The sequence below is a fragment of the Sminthopsis crassicaudata genome, chromosome 6 (genome assembly GCF_048593235.1).
Source record: "Sminthopsis crassicaudata isolate SCR6 chromosome 6, ASM4859323v1, whole genome shotgun sequence".
Lineage (NCBI taxonomy): Eukaryota > Metazoa > Chordata > Mammalia > Dasyuromorphia > Dasyuridae > Sminthopsis > Sminthopsis crassicaudata.
The window spans coordinates 20421987-20444324 of record NC_133622.1 but is presented as its reverse complement, the minus strand read 5'-3'; the positions used below and the strand labels follow the sequence as shown (position 1 = coordinate 20444324).

The 22338-nt window shown below is 32.2% G+C and overlaps 1 long non-coding RNA gene across 1 annotated transcript in view; it reads right to left on the bottom strand.

The window, feature by feature from the left end:
- Window positions 1-2036: 2036 nt before the first annotated feature.
- LOC141545566 (uncharacterized) overlaps window positions 2037-22338 on the bottom strand; it is a 393034-nt gene continuing 372732 nt past the window's right edge. Inside the window, exons 3-4 of the long non-coding RNA XR_012483068.1 lie at window positions 6420-6569; window positions 2037-5454 (exon numbers count right to left, since the gene is read on the bottom strand). This is a non-coding gene — a long non-coding RNA (uncharacterized LOC141545566). The remainder of the gene's footprint in view (window positions 5455-6419; window positions 6570-22338) is intronic.

Here is a 22338-nt window from a genome sequence, read left to right as displayed (position 1 = left end):
TCCAGAGTATTTCTAAAACCAAATAATTAAGTAATTGTTAAGAGTGAGAAAAGAAAAAAAACAGCAAAAACAATAAATCTCAGTAAATGGGGGCAGTGTTCTATAGACATGAATCCCTGCATCCACAATGTATATATAGATAGAGTATAAATATCATCTCATATCTTTTTTTTGGGACTCAAACTTGGGCAATTATAACTTACAACATTCAGTTTCTTTTTTTCCCTTTCCCCCATTTCGTTTCAGTAGTTTTATTCAAAGGTCATTTTCTTAGTACCAGAACATAATGGAACATTGTTAGATTCTTTCAACCAAGTTAAGTTTGCATTGATGAATTAGAAAGGAAATTCTTCAATGCATCAAAGGTTTAAGAGTAACTGAAGAGTGCATCTGTAAAATACTTCACAAAATGAAGCATAAGACTTATAAGTCACACAGCATTTCTTTGGTTTAACTTTAAAGGGAGAGTTTTATTTTTAAAGTTCAGTTTCACTGAACGGATGTATATCAGTTGGAGAATGGCTGAATAAGTTATGGTTTATGAATGTTATACATTATTGTTGTTCTATAATCAAATATCAGGAGGATGATTTTAGAAAGACCTAGAGAGACTTACATGAAGTGATGCTAAGTGAAATAAGCAGAACCAGGAGATCGTTGTACATGGCAATATCAATATCATACAACGATCAATTCTGACAAACATGACTCTTTCCAACAACGAAATGATTCAGAGAAATTTCAGTGATCTTGTGATGAAGAGAGTCATCTACACCCAAAGAGGGGACTGTGGAAATTGAGTGTGAAATACAACATAACATTCTGACTCTTTTTATTGTTGTTGACTTGCATTTTATTTTTGTACGCATTTACTTTCTTTTTTTTTTTTTTTTCTTTTGGATTTGATTTATCTTTGCAGCAAGAGAATTATATAAATATGTTTATACAAATTGTATTTAACATATATTTTAACATGCTTAACATATTTTGGATTTCTTGCCATCTAGGGGAGGGGGTGAGGGAAAAGAGAAAATCTGAAACACAAGGCTATGCAAGGGTCAGTGTTGTCAAATTGTCCATGCATATGTTTTGAAAATGAAAAGCTTTAGAAAAAAAATTTAAAAATTAAATAAAATTCAGTTTCAACTGTTTTGTCAAGGTTGTGCTTTTGGAATGTCAACAAAAAGGAATGAGTAAAAAAGGATAAATAATAGAATAACAGTATAAACATTGTGTTCCTTATTTTCTTGCCTCTTGATCAAAGATAATGGACTATTTAGATCATTTGTTTTCATAATTCCAAATTACTACACAGAGAAGTTTTATTTTTTCCCACAATACACTAAAGTTCCTATCTTCTCATGACTCTTAAAGCTTTGACTAATGTCATCTTTGTTCACGTGTTTAAAGTTGTTTGGTGTCAATGATAACATTATGGTTGTTTTGATTTACAGTATATTCTTTATTGGTGATTTAAAACATTTCTTCATGTAATAGTTATCTGAATTCCATGTTTTAGTGTTATATGTTGCTAAGTAATCTGTTTGCTTTACATACTAATCAAATTTGAGAGACATTTGATTCAAGGATTTATTTTCCAGTAGATGCTTTCCCCTCATATCCTATATGTATTCATTGTATTCATGAAAACATTCAAATTCATACAACATATGTTTCAAATTGTCTTAATTTTCAATTGTGTTCAGAACACAATTTCTAACCTATTGCTCTGAAAGATATATTATTCATTTCTATTCTAGTTTTTAATAGCAATTAATTTGATATTTCAGGTCATGTGTCCATTTGGAAATTTAAGTGAAATATTCTATAACACTGTATAAATTGTATAAATATTGTATAAAATTAAATCTAATTTCTGTCAAACTAATTTGAAATGTTCAGAGTTCTTACCAAATAAGCTACTTCTTTCCTATATAATTTATATTTTGGGATTCATAAAACAATGGTTTATTGAGGTCAGTTCTTTACGAATCTTCCTTGTCTTTAACTAGAACATTTTCTTCTAATATCCTTAGTCTTTTTGATTCACAAAATAAAATACATGTTTTTTTTTTTTAAATCTAACTCTATGTACAGTATATCATTTGTAGTGAAATTATGGCACAAATCCATTCAAAAACTTTTCATAGGATCATTTTTATTATATTGGCAGGACACAGAAATCAGTACTGAATATTATGATTCTTCAAAGTTCTTTCATCACATTTTATCACACAACAACTACCAAGATTGCACAGAGAAGATAATAATATTTTGGATGAAGAAAATGAGACTTACAGAATTTGAATTTCTCAAAAGTTGCATGGCTAGCAGAGGAATCATAAAATACAGATTTTCTAATTTTAATTCCAGTTCTCTTTATGTGGCATATAGTTTCTTCTTAGGTAACATTTACACATAAGCAAAAACTTTCTGAAAATGATGTCCTGCTTTAAATATAGTATGAATCAAAGGACTTCTAGGGAATAGATTAGGATAGCTTTTTGCCATGCCTTAAACTACAGAATTTCTAAAGTCCCTTTGGCTCTAGAATCACCAAATTTTAAAACTGAGTAAAGATCACTCAGACAAAATGCTTGTCCAGGAAAAAAACCCTCATCCTATAACATTATTAACAAGAAGTCATTCAGCCTTTGTTTAAAAGTTAATCTCTTGTTGGAGAACTCACTATTTTCCAAAAAAAATTTTTTATATTTAAATAAATTTAATTGATGAGATATTATTCTCTTATATTCAACCTAAATCTGCTTCCTTCTTTCACCCACAATTTCCAGTTTTGTACTTTGGACACAGTCACTGTGTTACATTAACAACAACAACAACAATAATGATAAACAAAAGTAGCATTGCATGATATTTTGTGATTATTAAAATACTTTCCTTAAGGAATAACATTTGATCCTCAGAGTAGTTAGGTACTATTATTATCCCCTTTATCTAGATAAGGAATCTGAGAATGAGAGATAAAGTGTATTTTTTCCCCATTTTTTTCATATGAGGCAACTAAGGCAAACAGAGGTAAAGCAAATTGTCAGAGCCACACAGTGAGTAAGTGTATGAAGCAGAATTTGAATGGAGGTCTTCTTGAATCCAATTAAGGCACTTTATGCCTTGCTGAATATTATGCCAACATAAGACTATATTCTTTATTATTATATTACCTAATTATATAATCACATAATATATTAATTATTTAATATTAAGCATAGAAAGTGTTACAATTTTGAACAAGCAAGTAATCAGTCAATGACTATTTATTTATTAATTGCTTACTACTTCATGTACTGTTCTATGCCACTAGAAAGAGAAAGCCAAACTCAAAAATACTGCTTCCGCTTTCAAGTTTAATCAGCAGAATAAACTTCAAAGATTTTAAATTGAATTGGACTAATGATGTCCCTCACCGATGAAAGTAGTACTACTTGCACAGCTTTGTGGATCATTTCTTGGGTGATAATGGTCTTGTAAAGGTTTCACCTTGTAGGCCAATCTTTGGTAATGAGTCCCTCTAAGTTTGCATAGGCTATTCGATAAGACACTCTTTTGGTAACATTATACTGGCTAATTTGGTGGTTGTCATTTATTTATTTTTAAACTTTTGGTTGAAACTACAAAAACTGAGAACATGGAGTTACCTCCAAGCTAAGCAAAATATCATCAAAACATGACTTTTATTAAATTAACTTTATTAAATAAGTTTTAAGTTTCCAAGAAAACTCAAAATACATCTTCACAGGAAGGGTCCAAAAGAAAAAAAAAAAGGAAAGGTCAGCAAAACATAATGGAGAAGGGCTGGTGAACCAAACGCATGAGTAAATGAGCTCTGGACATAGTTTTATTTATTTTTTTTTGTTGGTGTCTCTTAAAATTATATTTTTAATTTACTATTTAATATAAAGAATCCCAAATTATATCATCTAACCACATTCAAATGCTATTTTTTATTTTTCTTCTTTCCTCAAATGAGCTAGTTTGTACATTCATATTGCTCTCAGTAAACGGTCATTTTATTATCTTCATATTTCTATTTCTATTTTATTTTATTTCTTTTTTTACCCAGTATTAATCTCTGCTTCATATCTATTTTTATTTTTAAAGTTGAAATAGCATTTTTATGTTAAATTTTTCAGTTCTTTTTAGGATTTAAAAAAATTCCCAGTGATATACTTTGGCTTATAAGGAAATACCTGACTTTTCAGAAGTAAGACATATTTCTATACTTCTTAAACATGTTTTTCCTAAAAATGGAAAATAGCTTACCTTAATTTTTTTTCTATTGTACTTGATATTAGTAAAGTAGTTTGCAAAAATTTACCCCTTTGGTTCTTAAACTGAAATAAACACATTCATAAACATCACAAAATGATTTTGCTACTTTCTCTCCTGTATTCTAACATTCTCTAGATTCTTAAAAATAATAGGTCACTTAAAAGAAAGAAATTAAAACTGATCATCGTAATGATATAAGTACATATTTTAGGAGAGATTTTATATATATACATATATATGTATGTGTGTGTCTATATATATATATGTATCAATTAATCTGCAATTCATCTATAAGCGTATATGTTATATATGATCTTGTGTACATTGAAAGGTCAAACAATCCTCCCCATCACATTGCTAAAGTATATCGAAGGCAACACTTAAACCTAGATTTTCCTCCAAAATTAACATTTTCAAACATATAGCTCCTCAGAAAAGATCATCAAATTTTAAATAGAAATTCTTGAAGGATAAAATGTACTGAATTTATAAATGTATAAAGCTATGCTCTCTAATTTTGCCCCACTACTGCAAACTTGCTTGATGTATTCATAGGATAAAGCACAGTTGGTAAAGAATTACTCTGTTATACAACTCTGATATATCTTTATAAAATATAGATGTCTTGCCCTCTCTTATCTGATCAAGTCAGAAGGAATCAATGCCATTGGAGAAACAAAATTTTGACAATATTCTCACAGCACATTGTGATTTTAAGAGTTCCTCGTGTCAGGAAAGTTGAGAGACATATAAAGGAAAGACTCAGCTGTTTATTTTTTGGAAGCCAGGATTTAGCTCTTCTTTGCTCATTCACTATGCCATCCAGAAATAAAGTCAATTTCTCAGATAGAAACACTCTTCATCCTGCAGCTGAATGTCAGTTGGAGAAAGTCTGAAGCAGGGAGGACATGGCCATGAAAGTCACTGAAGACTAGAAGAAGATTCAAGGGTACTTGGCCCTTGCCAGAAGAAATAGTGCTGATTGTGCACTCAAGAGAGTCCATCACATTGCCCTGACAATTTGTGACCTTTGTGAAGATTGCATGAGGAGAGAAAGATGTTGAGATCTCATAGTACCTGAAGAGGAGTTGCCTTGTTCTCTACACTTGCATCCTAATACCATTATATTATATAACTCTTCCCATGGGTGCTGAAGTCATGTCCCTGCATGATTAAAAGAATAATGATACTGGGGAAATTATTTCAGAAATCATCTGATTAGCCAGATAGGAAAAGTTAATCAAATGAGACTTTTGATTTGTAGGCTATATATTAAGAACATTTAGACTTGCTAAAGTCTAATCTCTGAAGAGATTCAACTATTTTTTTTTTTAATTTTAAAAAATTCTAAAGAAATTTTGGTCAGTTCTAGATGTGATTGATGTTGACCTTTTCAGAAAAGGGAAGGAGATTGGTGGTTAATTAGACCTGTCACTTCCCAGTGTTTCCATTTGAGAATAATTTTCAGCCACCTGGGCTTCAATCTAAGTATCTTAGTCACAAGTTGACATCTGCTAGAGAAGTTCGAGGGCAAACAGCATGAGGTGTCACAGGTAGAAACTGGTTCAGCACAAAGCCCTGAGTGGTTGGGTCTGGGGAACCAGATTCCCCAAAGCCTGTCGCCACCAGAAAAGAGGTTAGAGGAGACAGTGGAACTACAAATAGAAAAATACAGCCCAAAATAGAGTAGGAACAAGTCCTTTAGAATTTTGTTGTAGTTTGTAGGACCTCGATGTATTTTATGTTGTTTTCCTAAATTACTATCATCCAGGGAATGCTCCTTAACCTGGGTGGCTACAGAATGGAATAGAATGAACAACCTTGGCCAAATTAACCATTGTTTCAAGGGAAATGATCAATGACAGTGAGCTCTTGCCATACCTATGTCTTGCTATAGATGAGTGGAGAGCATCATGATACAGTGGAAAGAATGAACATGGCATTAGGGATTAATGCTAATGAGACCTAATTTCCAATTCTAGTGGAGTTTATGGCCTGCACAAGCAGGGATTCTGATTAGACGACCTCTCTTTTTCAATGAGAAATTAATATCATTCCATGACTTTATATTGCTAAGGCACAAAACTGGCTATCAAATTTAACAAATTTCATTGAATTTAATGTCTTACCTTAACAATCACTCTTTCTAGACTGAAAACATGATTGTTCTGGAGTCAGCTGCAACTGGATCTCAAAAGTTGCTTTTTAAATTTTTAGTGCAAGCAATTATTCTTCAGAAATAGGCAATTCAGGGCTTGATTTGTTGTTTTGTTGATTGCCTAGATTCAAGAAAGATGGAACAAATATTTAATAATGCAGATTAATATTAAAATATGATGTGTATACATTTTTTCTTTTCTTTTCTTTCTTTCTTTCTTTTTTTTTTTTTTTTGAGTGACTAGTTAGTCACTGAACATTTGCCAGTCCTCCTCATCCTAAATTTTTCTGGGACTGTTAAGAATTTATTTTGTAATCCGTACCCTAGATTCAAACATCTTAAAGAAGTAATTTTTAAATATAATATTTTACAATATTATCTATTTTTACCTTACAAATTACACTGTTTTTGAGCAAATCCTTGTTTTTGGCTTGTTGAGAATTTCATACTGCACAAACCATACACATCTGAAACACTACATGTGTAAAATGGAACCCATTTTCCATCACCTATACCCACCCTTCTTCTGGACTTTCTTTTATTTTTTTTTTCCATTGAAGGCACACCATTTTCCATATGTCTCAGAAATCTTCAGATTCAGTATTATTCTATATTCTTCTTTCTTAATCATTCCAATATCTAAAAAGTCACCAGATATTATCATTGCTATCTCCAAATCTTCTACATCTAGCCAGTACTCTCCATTAATACAACTACTGTTTAGATACTATCAACTGCTCCTCAAGAACTGACTGGACTGCCTACTCTTTACTCTTTATAATTCTCACCTCCCCACAATGCATTTCATCCTCTATAATCTGCCAAAAGGATTTTTCTTAAAATAGAGACTTAGCTATGTCTCTCCCCTAACTCAATAACATTCAGTGGCTTTCTATTACCTCTAGCGTCAAGTATAACCTCCTCTGTTTTACATTTAAAACCTTTCAAACATGTTTTCAACTTTCCTCTCCATTCTTCTTACACATTAATATTTATTTTATGTACTATGACCTAGTCAACTACCTTTTTACTATTTTTTCACATTTGATACTTCCATCCCTATGTGTCTTTGTAGTATGAATCACCTCTCTTAAAAGCCCTAGGATCCATTCAAGAGTCAACTCAAACATCATTTCTTCTGAAGTCCTTCATGATGTCCCACATGTTTCTGCCCACCCACAAACTGCCGTACTTAATAGAAACTTATACATGAGTATGTCACATTCTCTCTCTACTCTGTTATAACCAAAAAGATGTAAAATAATTTTGAGATAGGGAAGGAAAGTTATAAAAGAGAATGACAAGGTGGCAAGAGAACCATCTAGTCTATCTATTTTGAAATAATCTGCTTTTTAAAAAATTATAACTTATCCCATACGGGTATATGCTACAGTTGGATGGTCTAAAGGCAAAGATCTATTCCTAATACAGTCTTTCTTCTCATTTATTCACCAGAAAGCATCTCCACTATTCTGGTTCTAAAATGCCTGTATATACAAATTGAGATCAGTTCCGTTGAGCCCATACTAGGTCCCAAATACACTGCCATAGTATGTAGCCTCTCTCGTCATATTATTGTGATACAGTATTCTTCCTCTCCAGGCAATACCAGATTTCACAGTTTTATATCACTTCAACATTTGTAAGGCTCTTAAATACATTTAAATCCAATTCACAACCACTCTTAACCAGTTTGACTCCTGTAGGCCTTTCTTATGCATTTCTTAATTCTCTGACATGACACAACTTCTCATGCAATCATAATTTTCTTCTCTCTTTCAAGGTTAAATTACTTACTGACACAGTCACTTCCTTAATGTAATTATTTTCGAATTGTTTAGAATTCTCTTTTCTTTGTGAAAATAAAACTATTTGTTCTCCATTTAATTCATATTGTATTCTGGGTTGTTGTTATACCACCTCTCCCCTGCTGGGCAGAACCCCTCAGAGAACATCCAAAAATACATTTATTTCTCAGGAACATGAGGTAAGGGTGGAATTAAAGCACTGGGAACCCTGTTTCTCTATTAAGGAGAAAGGCAATCTTAGAATAACAAACTCAGGGGAAAACACAAAAGCAGCTAAAGGACATAGATTGATAAAAATTGACAAACCTTTTGCTTCAGACTAGCAGGGTCTAGCTAGTCTCAAAGGAACATAATAATAATTTAAGCAAGATTAAAAATGGGGTTTTATTTCTTGTTGGGACTCTATATGACTTGTTTATTCTTCTCTTCCCCCATTCCTTTTACTCTTTAAGAGAGACCCAAAGAATATTCAGGGTTTGACAAAGTCACGTGTTCTCCATTTAGAAAGAGTTTTGGATGGTATGTTTGACAAGCCTTCCTAAAATGATTTTGGAGTAGTCAAATTTGTCCTTAGAGAATTAAAAGGCATATTTCCAAGTATAAATCAGAGAGAACCTTGGAACAAAAACTGCTCTTGATTACTAGAAAGAAGGAAGTTCAAAGATAAACTAAATAATTATAAATTTTATTTAGTAGCTGACTATTCTGTATCTCCACCAAAACAAAAAACAACAACAAAATAAACAGGAACAACATAAGTTCCCTTGAGGGAGACACTCTTCTTATGAAGGGAAAAAATCAATATACAAACAAAAACAATTGAGTTTCTAGTTTGAAGACTGAGGAGTCAACTCTCATCAAAAAGGGAAGACAGGAAGGAAGGAGGAAGGAAGGAAGGAAGGAAGGAAGGAAGGAAGGAAGGAAGGAAGGAAGGAAGGAAGGAAGGAAGGAAGGAAGGAAGGAAGGAAGGAAGGAAGGAAGGAAGGAAATTATTACTACAGAAACAGAAAAGTGAAAGAGCCTGCTTTATGTTATCTGGAAAAAGAGTTAACTTGTCAGTTGACTCTAGCTGAAAAGAGAAAGAGGTAATGTCCTTCAATGTCATGGCCAGCATAACATTTCCAATAAGAACAAAGCAAGATCAGCAGGAAACCTCTTCCAATGTCAATGCAGTGAGATCAGTAGAAATATACCAGTGGTCCTATAGAATAAGAAATTTAAATTACATCAGTTATCCCTCTACTTATGTGCCCTAGCTATACACATTCTTTTCATACATGTCCTTCTATGCGTGTTCTATAGACATAATCATATTATTTTAAAGGGAAGAATGTGTACTGAGTTTCCTTCTTTTCTTCCTTCCTTCTCTTTCTTCCTTTCTTCCCTTTTTCCTCCCTTCCTTCCTTGCTCCTTCCTTCCTCCTTCTTCTCTCCCTCCGTTTCTCCTTCCCTCTCTCCCTCCCTCCTTCCCCCTCTCTTTCTCTCCCTTCCTTCCTTAATTCAACTTTTGTGATCATGTTATTTCATCTAATTTCTTTATTTTGAATTTATCACTTGTATTAACTAATTTAAAAAAATTATTGATGGAGATTCCAAGCTAAATCTTTGAGTGGATAAGGACCCAGATAATCCCTTGCTGTTAGAACAACTTAAGGGAAGGGATCCCCATATGAGTTAGGATACCTCATCCTGAAAAGTATAGCAATTAAATTTCAAATACATGTAGTAAAAACCCTGATTACTTTGAAAGGGAATGTAATAATTGGGGGAGGGACCTTTGATGAAAATTGACTCAGGCAAAATTTGAAGAAATGAAAAGCAGCATTCACAAAGTCAGAAAGTTCAAGATTATAATGCTTAAGATAAGGAGCCATGAATGCTTTGAATGACTATAGTGGAACATCCTTATTAAGAAGAATTGAGAACTGAATCTTGGTAGGCAAAAAGAGTTTAGAATATAGGAAATTGACAGCTTAATTTCTACATAATTATAGATCTTGAAGTGCTTTCACAAGGCACCTAATCCAAACCACTCATTTTTAAGAAAGGAAACTCTAAAGTACAGAAGGAAGAGAACTTGATTCAGCTCATGTAGCACAGAATGAAGCACAAATATGGAGAAGATTGTTTCAGATGGGCAGTAAAATTTTATAATCATAAAAATGGTTTCAAAATATAGGTAATATATTTTTTGAAAAAATATTGTTATAATAAAAAAAACTTTGAACAATATTTCATTTATTTTCCTTAAAAGAAAAAAAAAGTTGTTAGAAATTATTTAAAACAAGATTACAGATATATAGCCATGGTCATATTCTGGAAGAACTACTAGCAAAATTCCTTGGCATATCACATTTGTCATAACATATAATTTAATTATGAATGATTTGTAGTTTCACTACACTATTGCACCAGCACATGCCGATATGTAATAATATTGTGTTATATTTAAAAAGTAATATGTCTGTGATATTCTCAATCCATTTACACTAACAAAACTGACAACTGGATATTATGAGGATGATGAAGAGGATGATGATGATGAAGATAATTTGGATTTTCTTGCTATAGTTAAGTACAGCTACTTTAAAGATACATCTGAATTAAAATGTAGGTGCTAAATAACAACTCACTTGGAAAAATAATGAATTTATCCAAAAGGGGAAAGATATTAAGGAACTGAATACTTCAAAATGTCTCATTCTTCCTATTCTATGTATTGAAAACCCTTAGGCTGTTTGAAATGAACTTCTAAGTATTTACTGAATTTATTCTAAATTTGCACTTTAGAAAGAAATTGTGGTTATGTTTGAATGAATAATTTTAATAGGACAAACTACTTACTCAACTAAATGTGTAAAATTGAAATTTTTGGATGGAATGAATAATGCTGACTAATCATGTTACTTTCAAACCATACATATTTTCAATGTGTAATTTTTTATCTATAAGCATGTTAGGTATTAATATCAATCAATCAGCAAACATTTATTAAGCACTTATTATGTGCAAGCCAGTGTTCTAAGTACTAGGGATTCAAAAAAGAGGCAAAAACAGATCATGCCCTCAAGGAGCTTATAATAGAAAAGGGTGGGGTAAGGACAACATGGAAACAAGTTATGTCTATTTATAGATATACCTCTCTGTGTATGTATACATATATAGATATACATACACATATATACACATATATATGCATACATATGTATTTGTCTTAATTTGCATTTCTCTGATCAATAGTGATTTGGAACACTTTCATATGAGTGGAAATAGTTTTAATTTCATCATCTGAAAATTGTCTGTTCATATCCTTTGACCATTTATCAATTGATTTCTTATAAATTAAAGTCAATTCTCTGCATATTTTGGAGATGAGGCCTTTATCAGAACCTTTAACTGTAAAAATGTTTTCCCAATTTGTTACTTCCCTTCTAATCTTGTTTGCATTAGTTTTGTTTGTGCAGAAACTTTTTAATTTGGTGTAATCAAAATTTTCTATTTTGTGATCAATAATGATCTCTAGTTCTCCTTTGGACACAAATTCCTTCCTCCTCCACAAGTCTGAGAGGTAAACTATCCTATGTTCCTCTAATTTATTTATGATTTCGTTCTTTATGCCTAAATCTTGGACCCATTTTGATCTTATCTTAGTATGTGGTGTTAAATGTGGGTCCATGCCTAGTTTCTGCCATCATACTACCTAATAATTAAGACAATTTCAAATGAAACTCAAATTCATATTATCTAAATAACCATAGGCAACTTAGTTTATATCTGAGAGTCAATATCCTCATTTGTGAAATAGGAATAGTAACAATGGTAGCATTTACCTCAGAGGGTTTTTTTTGAGGTTCAATAGATTTTATGCACAAAAAATATTATGGGCAAATTAAAAAAAAATACATGAAAGACAACATGTAGCATGAAAGAGAGAGCTAACTATGGAGTATAGAAATCATGAGTTTGAATTCTACTTCCGATATATACTTACTATTTTATCCTGGGAAAGACATCTCATGGCACAGTAGCCTAATTCTCTCTCTGAGACTATTAATAGAAGAGGCACAGATCTACAATGGTAGAGGGAATTTGTCCCTTGTGAGTAACCTATGAACCACAGGTCATAAGATCAGATTTAAAACTAAAAGGAACCTCATAGACCACTTAGTGTAATCTCCATTTTTCAAGTGAATAAAAAGTAGGGCCTTAAGATACTAAATCATTTACTCAAGGCTATATAGGAAATACACAACAAACACTCTTTTAGGATCCAGATTCCTCCTTTAGAAGCAGTGCTCTTCCTATTATGTCAAGGTGGTTCCTTCCAACAAAGTAAAAATGTTAATTATCTCTTATGAGCAATCCATCATGCTAACCATTAGAGATGTCACAAAGATTATATTACAATATAATAGAGAGGTGTGGTATGGGCTAAGAAGAAAAAAGAAAGATAAAAAATAATTAAGAAAAAGGTAGAATTCCAAACAAAGAACTTCAAGAAAACATGAGGAATAAAGATCACTTTAGGGCTTTTAGGGGATTAGAATAAAATGGGATTAGAGAAGACTTCATGGAGGAGGTGGCAGCAGAGTTCTATCTTAAACAAGGAGAATATGTTCAAAGTGACCTTGTGGAGTCTACTGTATGGTGCAGTGGACAGAGCACTGGTCCTGAAGTTAGGAAGACTGCTGTTTAGACACTAATTGTCTCCCCCAAAAAACAAACAAACTAAAAAGGGGACCTTGGTTTCTGGGCCAGGAGTACAAAATTTCCTAGAGTTAGGAGCATGCAGGCTGAAATGGGAGAACAAGTAAAATTAAGTGTTGGGGAGTAGGAGGATGAAATACATCTACAATGATGGGTGAGAGCAGGTTGATGGAGGGACTTGGCTACACTGTTCAGAATGCTTGTTACACTTCCATGTAATGGTTTTCACACTGAGTGGATCTGACTGACTTACTAGTGATTGAAGGCCCATGGCCAAATCAAGCATTTCAATTTCCTCTCTCCTCATTTCAAAAGGCAATCTACTTTTTATTTAACATATCCTTGGACATGGCTCTTGTCAACAATAAGATGATTCAGGCCAGTTCCAATGATCTTGCGATAGAGAGAGTCATCTGCACCCAGAGAAAGAACTATGGGAACTGAATGCAGATCATAACATAGCATTTTCACTCTTTTTGCTGTTGTTTTCTTGCATTTCATTTTCTATCTTATTTTTTTTTTTCCTTTTTGATCTGTTATTTATTTTGCAGCATGATAATGTGGAAATAAATGCGTATGTAACTGTACAAAAACAATTGGATCACTTGTTATCTAAGGGAGGGAGTTTGGGAAAATGAAGAAAAATATTAGAATACAAGGTATTGTAAGGGTGAGTGCTGAAAATTATCCATGTATATATTTTGAAAATCAAAAGCTATCATTTAAAAAATAAAATGTTCTTGAAAAGTGACTATAGTTAAATAGGTGATCAGTCATTTTCAGTGAATTTTTATAACCTAATTTTGGACTTTCTTAGCAGATATTTTGGAGTGGTTTGTACCATTTCTTTCTCCAGCTCATTTTATAGATCAGGAAACTGGGGCAATCAGGATTAAGTGGTTTTCCCAATCCCTGGGCTAATAAGTGTCTGAAGAAGGATTTGAACTCAGGAAGATAACCAGCACTCTATCCATTAGGCCATGTCACTGTCCCTTGTTAATAAATGCTGTCTGTTAATATTGTGATAGCAATGCCTTCCAAGTAAGTTATCTATGATGTCAATACTTCTAAGTTTGCATTTCAGCAGGACAATTCATTTTATTCATGAAAATAGGCTCACATCCCATAAAAGTGAATGTAGCTAGAATCACTATGACATATTGTGTTTAGAGCCAAAAAAACCTCCAATCCTTATTCTTCACTTTCAAGCAGTTGACCATGAGAAATCTACATTTTTTAGTCCTTATTTCCTCATCCACAAATTGAGATGGCTGGAGAAATGGCTTTTGACATATCTTTCACACTTGAGTATGACACCGTACTTCTCAACAGAATGTTAGAATCAGAAATTAATTGATATTTCATAAAGTGTAACCTACCTAAGGCATAATTTTTCTCAATAATATGGAGGGCAATGATGATCTAGCAATCCCATTAATCCTTTCAGGAGCAGATAAGTCAAATCTTCACAAAGTAATTAATTATGTTGTGACAATTTTATGTCTAATTTATAGTCATTTTCAGTGAGAAACAATATGCTGTAGTGAGTAGAGTACATGGAGATTATAAATGCTGGGTTCAAGTACCATATATGAATTATCAGTTTCACAACCCTAGGAGAGCTGTCACATATCTATGATTCTTATGCAACTATCTATGACTTTTAAATTGGAAGACAGTTATTAAGCTTACTTGTAAATGAAAGTTCCCTATAAAACTGTACCCAGAATCTCAGACTAAAAAAATACATAACTTCCAAATATATTTAAATGGAATCTTAATACTTAGAACACTAAAGAGAGATTTTTTTTACTTTAAAATATTTTATTAAATATTTCCCAATTACATGAAAAAATGAGAATTTTTTTTAATTTTGAAATCTCTCCTTCTTGTTCATCTTTCCACTTTGAAAAAAAAAGGAATTTGATTTTGATTATACCAGTGAGGTTATGCAAAAATAGTTCCATATTAGCCATATTGTAAATGAAAAAAATAAAAAAAATTACTAGAAGTTTTAAAAAATATTTCAATCTGCATCCATAGTTCATTAGTTCTTTTATCTGGAGGTACATTGCATTTTTTTCTCATGAGTCCTTTGAAATTATCTAGAATTATTTTCTTGATCATGAGTTAAACCATTTTTATAGTTGATTATCCTTACAATATTACTTACAATACAATGTTACTGTATGCACTGTTTTCACGACTCTTCCCTGTCTTCCAAGAGTTCTCTGAAAACATCATGCTTTTAATTTCTTATAGACAGTAGCATTCCATCACAATCATATCCCACTGTTCAGCCATTCCTCCATCAGTGAGTATACCATTGATGTTAATTCTTTGCCAACACAAAAAATAAAGATTTTTGTAAAAGTAGCTCTATTTCCCTTCTTTGATTTTTCTTTTTTTTTGAGATACTGACTGAGTGGGGCTATTGTTGGGTAAAATGGTCTGCACAATTTTATACTTTTTTTGATACAGCTCCAAATTGTTCTCCAAAATGGGTTTCCAAGTCCACCAACAATATGTTCTAATTTTTCCAAACTAGTTCCAGTATTTGTTCATTTTTCTATTCTGTCAAGATAAGCCAATATGATAGATCTGGGATAATATCTTAGTTGTTTTAATTTTCATTTCTTTAATTAATAATGACTTATAGCAATTTTTTTTCAAAATTTAGGTAGCTTTGATTTCTTCTGTAAACCATTCATAACATTTGACATTTGTTTTATTGTTTCTTGGTATGCTGTAAAATCATTAACTTCCACTTTCCCAAATGTAATTATTTAAGGGCTTATCTTTTCTATGATCTTTTGTATTTCTTTTTCCCCTGCTTTGACAAACTGCTTTTTAAACAAGTCTTTTCATTAGTGAATTTTTGTACTTCTTTTTTCATTTGGCCAATTCTCTTTTTAAAAAAAAAGTTATTTTCTTGAGTATTTTTGCACTTCTTATCAAGCAGTTTATGTTTTAACATTTTTTATCATTTAATACCATCCAGAAATTTTTGTTGGACTTGTGTCCAATTGGATTTTTGCCTTATTCTAAGAGTTTGTTTTAATTTCCCCCTTCATCAAAGTAGCTTTTTATGATCATGTTATGTTTTTCTTTTTTTGGGTTTGTTTTAGTTGCACCATATTGCCTTAAAAATGATTGTTAGTGTTGTGGGTCATAATTAAGGTAGGATCTCAGGTGTATTGTCATACCTGTGTGTATGATAGATGTTTAATAATCAAGGATAATTTCTTCCTTACTAAGATTGATTTTAGCTTAGAATACATATCATGCCATTTATGCTATTTCTTTTTTGCCTCATATAGTAAGTGATAAATCAGTACCAAAATTCTACATCATAAGGTTTTCATGACAACATAACTGTGTGTGCATGTTGAAGGCTCTGTGTTTACATGTTTAACCAATTAACAAGGAATTTAGAAAGCATTGAGTATACGGATACTTGGATTTTCTGTAGAATAAATTTCAGGAACTCAATAGTGAGATTGGATAATTTCAGCAGGCAATTGGGCATCAAAATTATTTTTATTGGCTCTATTTTAAAAATCAGTCTTTGAATCAAACAAAATGTCTTTGCCAACACAATTGCCTCCAAAATTTTTTTTAAAAGAGTATTTGCAGGGGACATGGAAAAGGGCAAGGTGGTGGTAAACAAGTTGTAAGACATAACTAAAGTGGAATTCCAAAAAATAGGAATAAAGATGTCATCAAAGAATCACATGCCATGAAGCTAAGATGGGATAGTCACATTGTAAGAACTAAGAATCATGCTAACAGACAGTGCTGACATATCACTAGTATCTGTGAGGTCAGGGGAAAACACAGAACAATTCTAGCAGATTAGGTAAGTTCCCCAAATGAACTCTGGGGAGAACATGGCTGAGAGCTGCACAGTTGAACAAGCATGGATGGACAGTGATTTACAGCCAAAGAAAGAGCTCCTACATCAATGAGACTTCATATCTATTAGAGTTGAGCTTCTTAAATTCTTTCCACTTGAGCTTTATTCAGCCAAGAAAATTTTATGTAACCCCAGACACGCAAATGTATCAAGTAGCTACACAAATCAAACATTTACTGATAATAAATCATAAATTCACAATTCTCACATTCACTTAAGATATACCATGTGGGGTCACAGAATTCTATCCATATGCCTTTTATATGTTCTATAACAATCTCTCACATATGGTATCAAATGCATTACCTTGACCTTTAGTTCAAAGACATTTATTCAATTTATGGAGTACTTAACAGTATAAAAGCTTAATGTTCAATATTTTATTCAATAGAAAATGAATCAAGTTGGGCATTATAGCATAAGTATATAGATTTTTCCCCTTCACATTACATTGAGAAAAAAATGATTGTTTACTACCCTTATCTTTACTAATGATTTTATAGCATTTTATGGCACAGCATTAAGCAATATTTTCACATTTTGTCCTTTCCCAGATAGAAAGCAGTATCATATGATTCTATATAATTAATATTTGCCTTTTTATTATAATTTTTCTATTTTCCAACAGTTAATACCTACTCAGAAATCCACCATTCAAGAGAAAGAATTTCCTCCTTATGCAAAAATTCTATTTTATTTTGTATTCATGAACAAGGAGACAGAAGTGAGAGAGTTAAAAAGAGATTTCTTAAACAAAGCCTTGGCACCAACTTAAGCCGTAGATCCATTTGGGAGTCTGGATAATTAGAAGTTGGGAGGTAAAGATTTTTTTTTCTCTAGAAGTTCATAAAAGACAAAAACCTGGAATGGCAGGAGTTATTTATCATTGACTGAGATTACGAGAGAATTTGCACAAGCTTTGCAACTCCTGTCTGTAGCAAACTTTCCTTTCCTTACCAGAGATAAACGATGACAAACATTTTGAAAATAAAAAGAAAAAGCATAATTTCCCCATGCTTTTTCATTTCAACTTTTTTCATAACAAATCCTTAATTTGACATCTGTCAGGGGCAATTAGCAGTCCTTGCTAACAAAATACCTGCCCTACTTAGCAGGTCCCGCTTGTTCCTCATTAACCAAATTATGTTCGGGTCATACATCATATTTCTGACAATAATGCCATTTTTCTGTTTAATTGGTTAAATAAATGTATAATTATGGAACTCTGCTGAGATATTGCAAAACTTCTTGTAACAACAGCATTTTCTTGACATAGATTGGGACATTATTTGATCTACTCTAATGTGCAATGTTCCTAAAATTAAATGTAGTATTTGTTCAGTCAGTAGGGGAAAAGCCTCCAGATGTTAATAGTATATTTTTGAAAAAGTTGAGAAAACCAGTTGACATTATTTGAAACACTGCATTAAAGTGAAAGCATAGTATTTCTGTAAGAAATATTATCTATGGAGTTAAGCACACAGCCAAATAAACTGATAAATTGGTACTATGTGGGGAGATCGAAAAACTTGACATACGGCAATTAGTGGAATTTATATATTGCTGTAAGATATTTACAGTAATGACCACATTCTTAGAATACGCCTTGTTTGGTTCACAGTAAATATTGGCTCATGGAATAGCAAGGAAATCACTTCTGTGAAGATGAACAAGGATATTAATAGTTGGTGTGAAAATTTTTTCAACTTTTCTATTTCCCCCCAATTAGCACTTTTTTTTTTCTGATAAACAATGGTAGAAAATGAATAGGGTTTGCAGGGCCCAAATGTCATCTAAACATTCTTTAAATTTAAACAAACTAAAAATGGCATAGTGTGGACATGATAACCATTGAAGATTCATTTTCTATTGAATAAAATATTGAACATTAAGCATTTATACTGTGTTAAGTACTCCATAAATTGAATAAATGTCTTTGAACAAAAGGTCAAGGTAATGTATTTGATACCATATGTGAGAGATTGTTATAAAAGATATAAAAGGCATATGGATAGAATTTTAACTTTACATAGTGCTAGATCTGAAGGCAAAAACGCTTGGCCAAGCCAGAAGATTAAGAAGGTGATCTTGAGAAATTGACTTCTTATTTTTATACTTTAGTTGACTCTTAAATAAAATGTGATATTTTACTAGTTGACATTTAATGTTTAAGTCTTATGAGCATAAATTTGATGTTTGTCACAATTCTGGAACAGACTCCATCTTAAATATATATATTATATATATAGATATAGATATAGATAGATAGATAGATAGATAGCTATAGCTATAGATAGATATCTATAAAAATGTAGATATCTATATCTCTCTCTCTCTATATATATATATATATATACATATACATATGTATATATATATATATATATATAATATATTTTAAATCAGCGATTATAAGACCAGCCAAGATGACAAATTTGGAGCAAATATTACAGTGCAACCCCTTAATGAAGATCTAACAAACCCACCTAGATCAAGTAGTAACCAGAAAATATAAGAAGAAACTATATTAGTGCATAGTTCCATCACCGTTCCAGACCACAATCACAAAATGGACTCTCATGGAACTAATAAGGGCATTTTACATTTTCAGGAAGTAGAATAGACTGGGATCGAGAGCTCAGCTATCAGCACATGGGCCAAGGTAAAAGATAAGCCCCTAGGTCCATAACTACCAGGACAACAGCAAATATAGGTCAAAACCTAAGATGGAAAACAAACTTTAATTCTACCTTGAGTTTCTCAGTCCAGATAATTTGCTTAGCCTAAATTTAAGGGTATTGTACAGCAGCCAGGTAAAGGATGCAGCATCCTGGACTTTGAACAAGTCTACCGCGACACAAACTGGCCCAAACAAGGCAATGGACATAGCCCCAAGACCAACTCAGCGACACAGGTTCTCCTAGAATGGCTAGATTTAGAATGTCTTCTTGGTTCTAAATAATTTCCAGCCAGCACTGCTCACTCTTCCACAAATGGATTGTACAATCATAAGAGGTATCAGAACAGGGCTAGATCCTTAGTTCACCTTGAGCAGATGGGGAAATGGCCCTCAATAGAGATAGCCGAAAATATTTTCTAAAACTCCTGAAGCTTTCAGATAGCAACCTGATTATTATTGTCACTGAAATCCCACTGCGTGGAAAGTCAACAAATAAGAACAAAGTTCATCTGGAAGAACAAAAGGTAAAGCATTTCAAGGGAATTAATGAAAAATGCAAATGAAGACCTAAATTATATTATAAAGCAGCAGTCATCAAAAGCATTTAGTTTTGGCAAAGAAATACAGTAGTTGATCAGGGGAATAGGTTAGGTTAACAAGACACAATAGTCAATGACTATAGTAATATGGCATTTGATAAACCACAAAATCGAGACTTCTGAGATATGAACTCACCATTTGAGAAAAATTGCTGGGAAAATTGGAAATTAGTTTGGCAGAAATTAGACATTGACACACAGCTAACACCCTATACAAAGAGAAGGTCAAAAATGGGTTCATGGTTTAGACTTCAAGGATGATACCATAAGCAAATAAGACGAACAAAGGATAGTCTACCTCTAAGATCTGTAGGCAAGAAAGGAATTTGTGACAAAAGAAGATATGTTATGGACAGAATATATTAAGGATACATTATGATTATGAAATCATCTTTTAAGATGCTGTAGAGAGAAAGGGATCCACATGTGCAAAAATGTTTGTGGCAGCTTTTTTTTTTTTTTTTTTTGTAGTGGCAAGAAACTAAACATTGCATGGATTTCCATCAATTGGGGAATGGCTCAATAAGTTATGGTATATGTATGTTATGGAATATTATTGTTCTGTAAGAAACAACCTGCAGGATGATTTCAGAGAGGCCTGGCGTGACTTACAAGAACTGATGCTGAGTGAAATGAGCAGAAATAGGAAACCATTGTACATGGCAACAAGACTATAGGATGATCAATTCTGATGCACATGACTCTTTTCGACAATGAGGTGATTCAGGTCAGTTCCAATGATTTTGTGATGAAGAGAGCCAAATGCACCCAGAAAGAGAACTGTGGGAATTGAGTGTGGATCACAATATTTTATCTTTTTTTGTTGTTTTTGTTTTTTTTTTTTTTTTTTTTTTTTTTTTTTGTTATTGTGTTTATTTGCTTCCTTGCTTTTTCTTTCTCATTTTTTTTCTTTTTGGTCTGATTTTTCTTATGCAGCATGATAAATGTGTAAATATGTACGGAAGATTTGCATATGTCTAACTTACATTGGAGGGAGAGTGAGGAAGAAAAATTTGGAACACTAGATTTTGCAAGGATGAATGCTGAAAACTATCTTTGCATGTTTTTTTTGAAAAATATAAAGTTATTAACTGAAGCCTTCTTGGGAGAGGTGGAGGGAGGAAGATGGGGCAAAAAAACAAAAACAAAAACTTATAAAGTAAAATGTGCACAGCAGAGAACAAAATAAAACCTAAAAAGGATGCAAAGAAAAGATGATTAGTTTATAAATGAAATTTCTTTTATTATTACACATGCTTTCTTGAAATGGAAATTTATTGTTACATATTTTCAATTCTCCCCAGTATTCTGCTGGACACATGACAATGTTTTTCCTTGTTTTTTTTTTTTTTTTCCCTATCTCTTTTTTATTATCATTTTTTCACTTTTTGCATTTAAGTTTTAAATAAATACATGTATTTTTAAAAGTAAAAAATAAAAAGTGAGGAATAAAGAGAAACTTTTACAAAAGAAAAGAAAGTAAAAACAAAAGAACAAATAGGAAAGGCCTTTTAGGTTAAATGTTTAATACAAGTAGATAGAGAAGTACCCAAAACATTCAAACTATTCATTTGTGCCACTCCTACAGCATATTATACCATGGGATCATGCAGATAATGTCTAGCCAAGTGTTGTAAAACCACAAATCTAAACTACTAGGGAAAGGACTAACCATTGAACATCTACTTCTGGAAATACAGAGAAGCAGTCTAGCAGAAACTAAGTATAGATTCATAACTATTTATCAAGATAAATCCCCAAAGTTTACCACAAATGTGTCAATTTGATGAAATCACTTTCCTTCTCTGTCTGTCTTTGAAGTTTTCTGCAAATGAGAGTATTGCACTTGACGATCTAAAATCTAAACTAATTCTAAATTTCTCTAACTCTATATATTATAATGCCCAGATGTTGTTATAACTCCATCAAGCTCCCATTGGGAATATAATCCTGACATGCTCTTTCTCCAATATCCTCATTATAGATCCTTTTGTAAAGACATACCCTGCCTCTCCCATTACCCCCCAAAAAGGACTTTTTGATAAATAAATGACACTTTTATCAAGTGATGAAGAGTATCCCATTGTTGATCTTTAATTATGGATCAATAAAAGGAGAAGAAAGCTATTTTGGCGTTTTAGCAGTAGTAATACTGCAAACATCCAATTTGATGCTTTCATT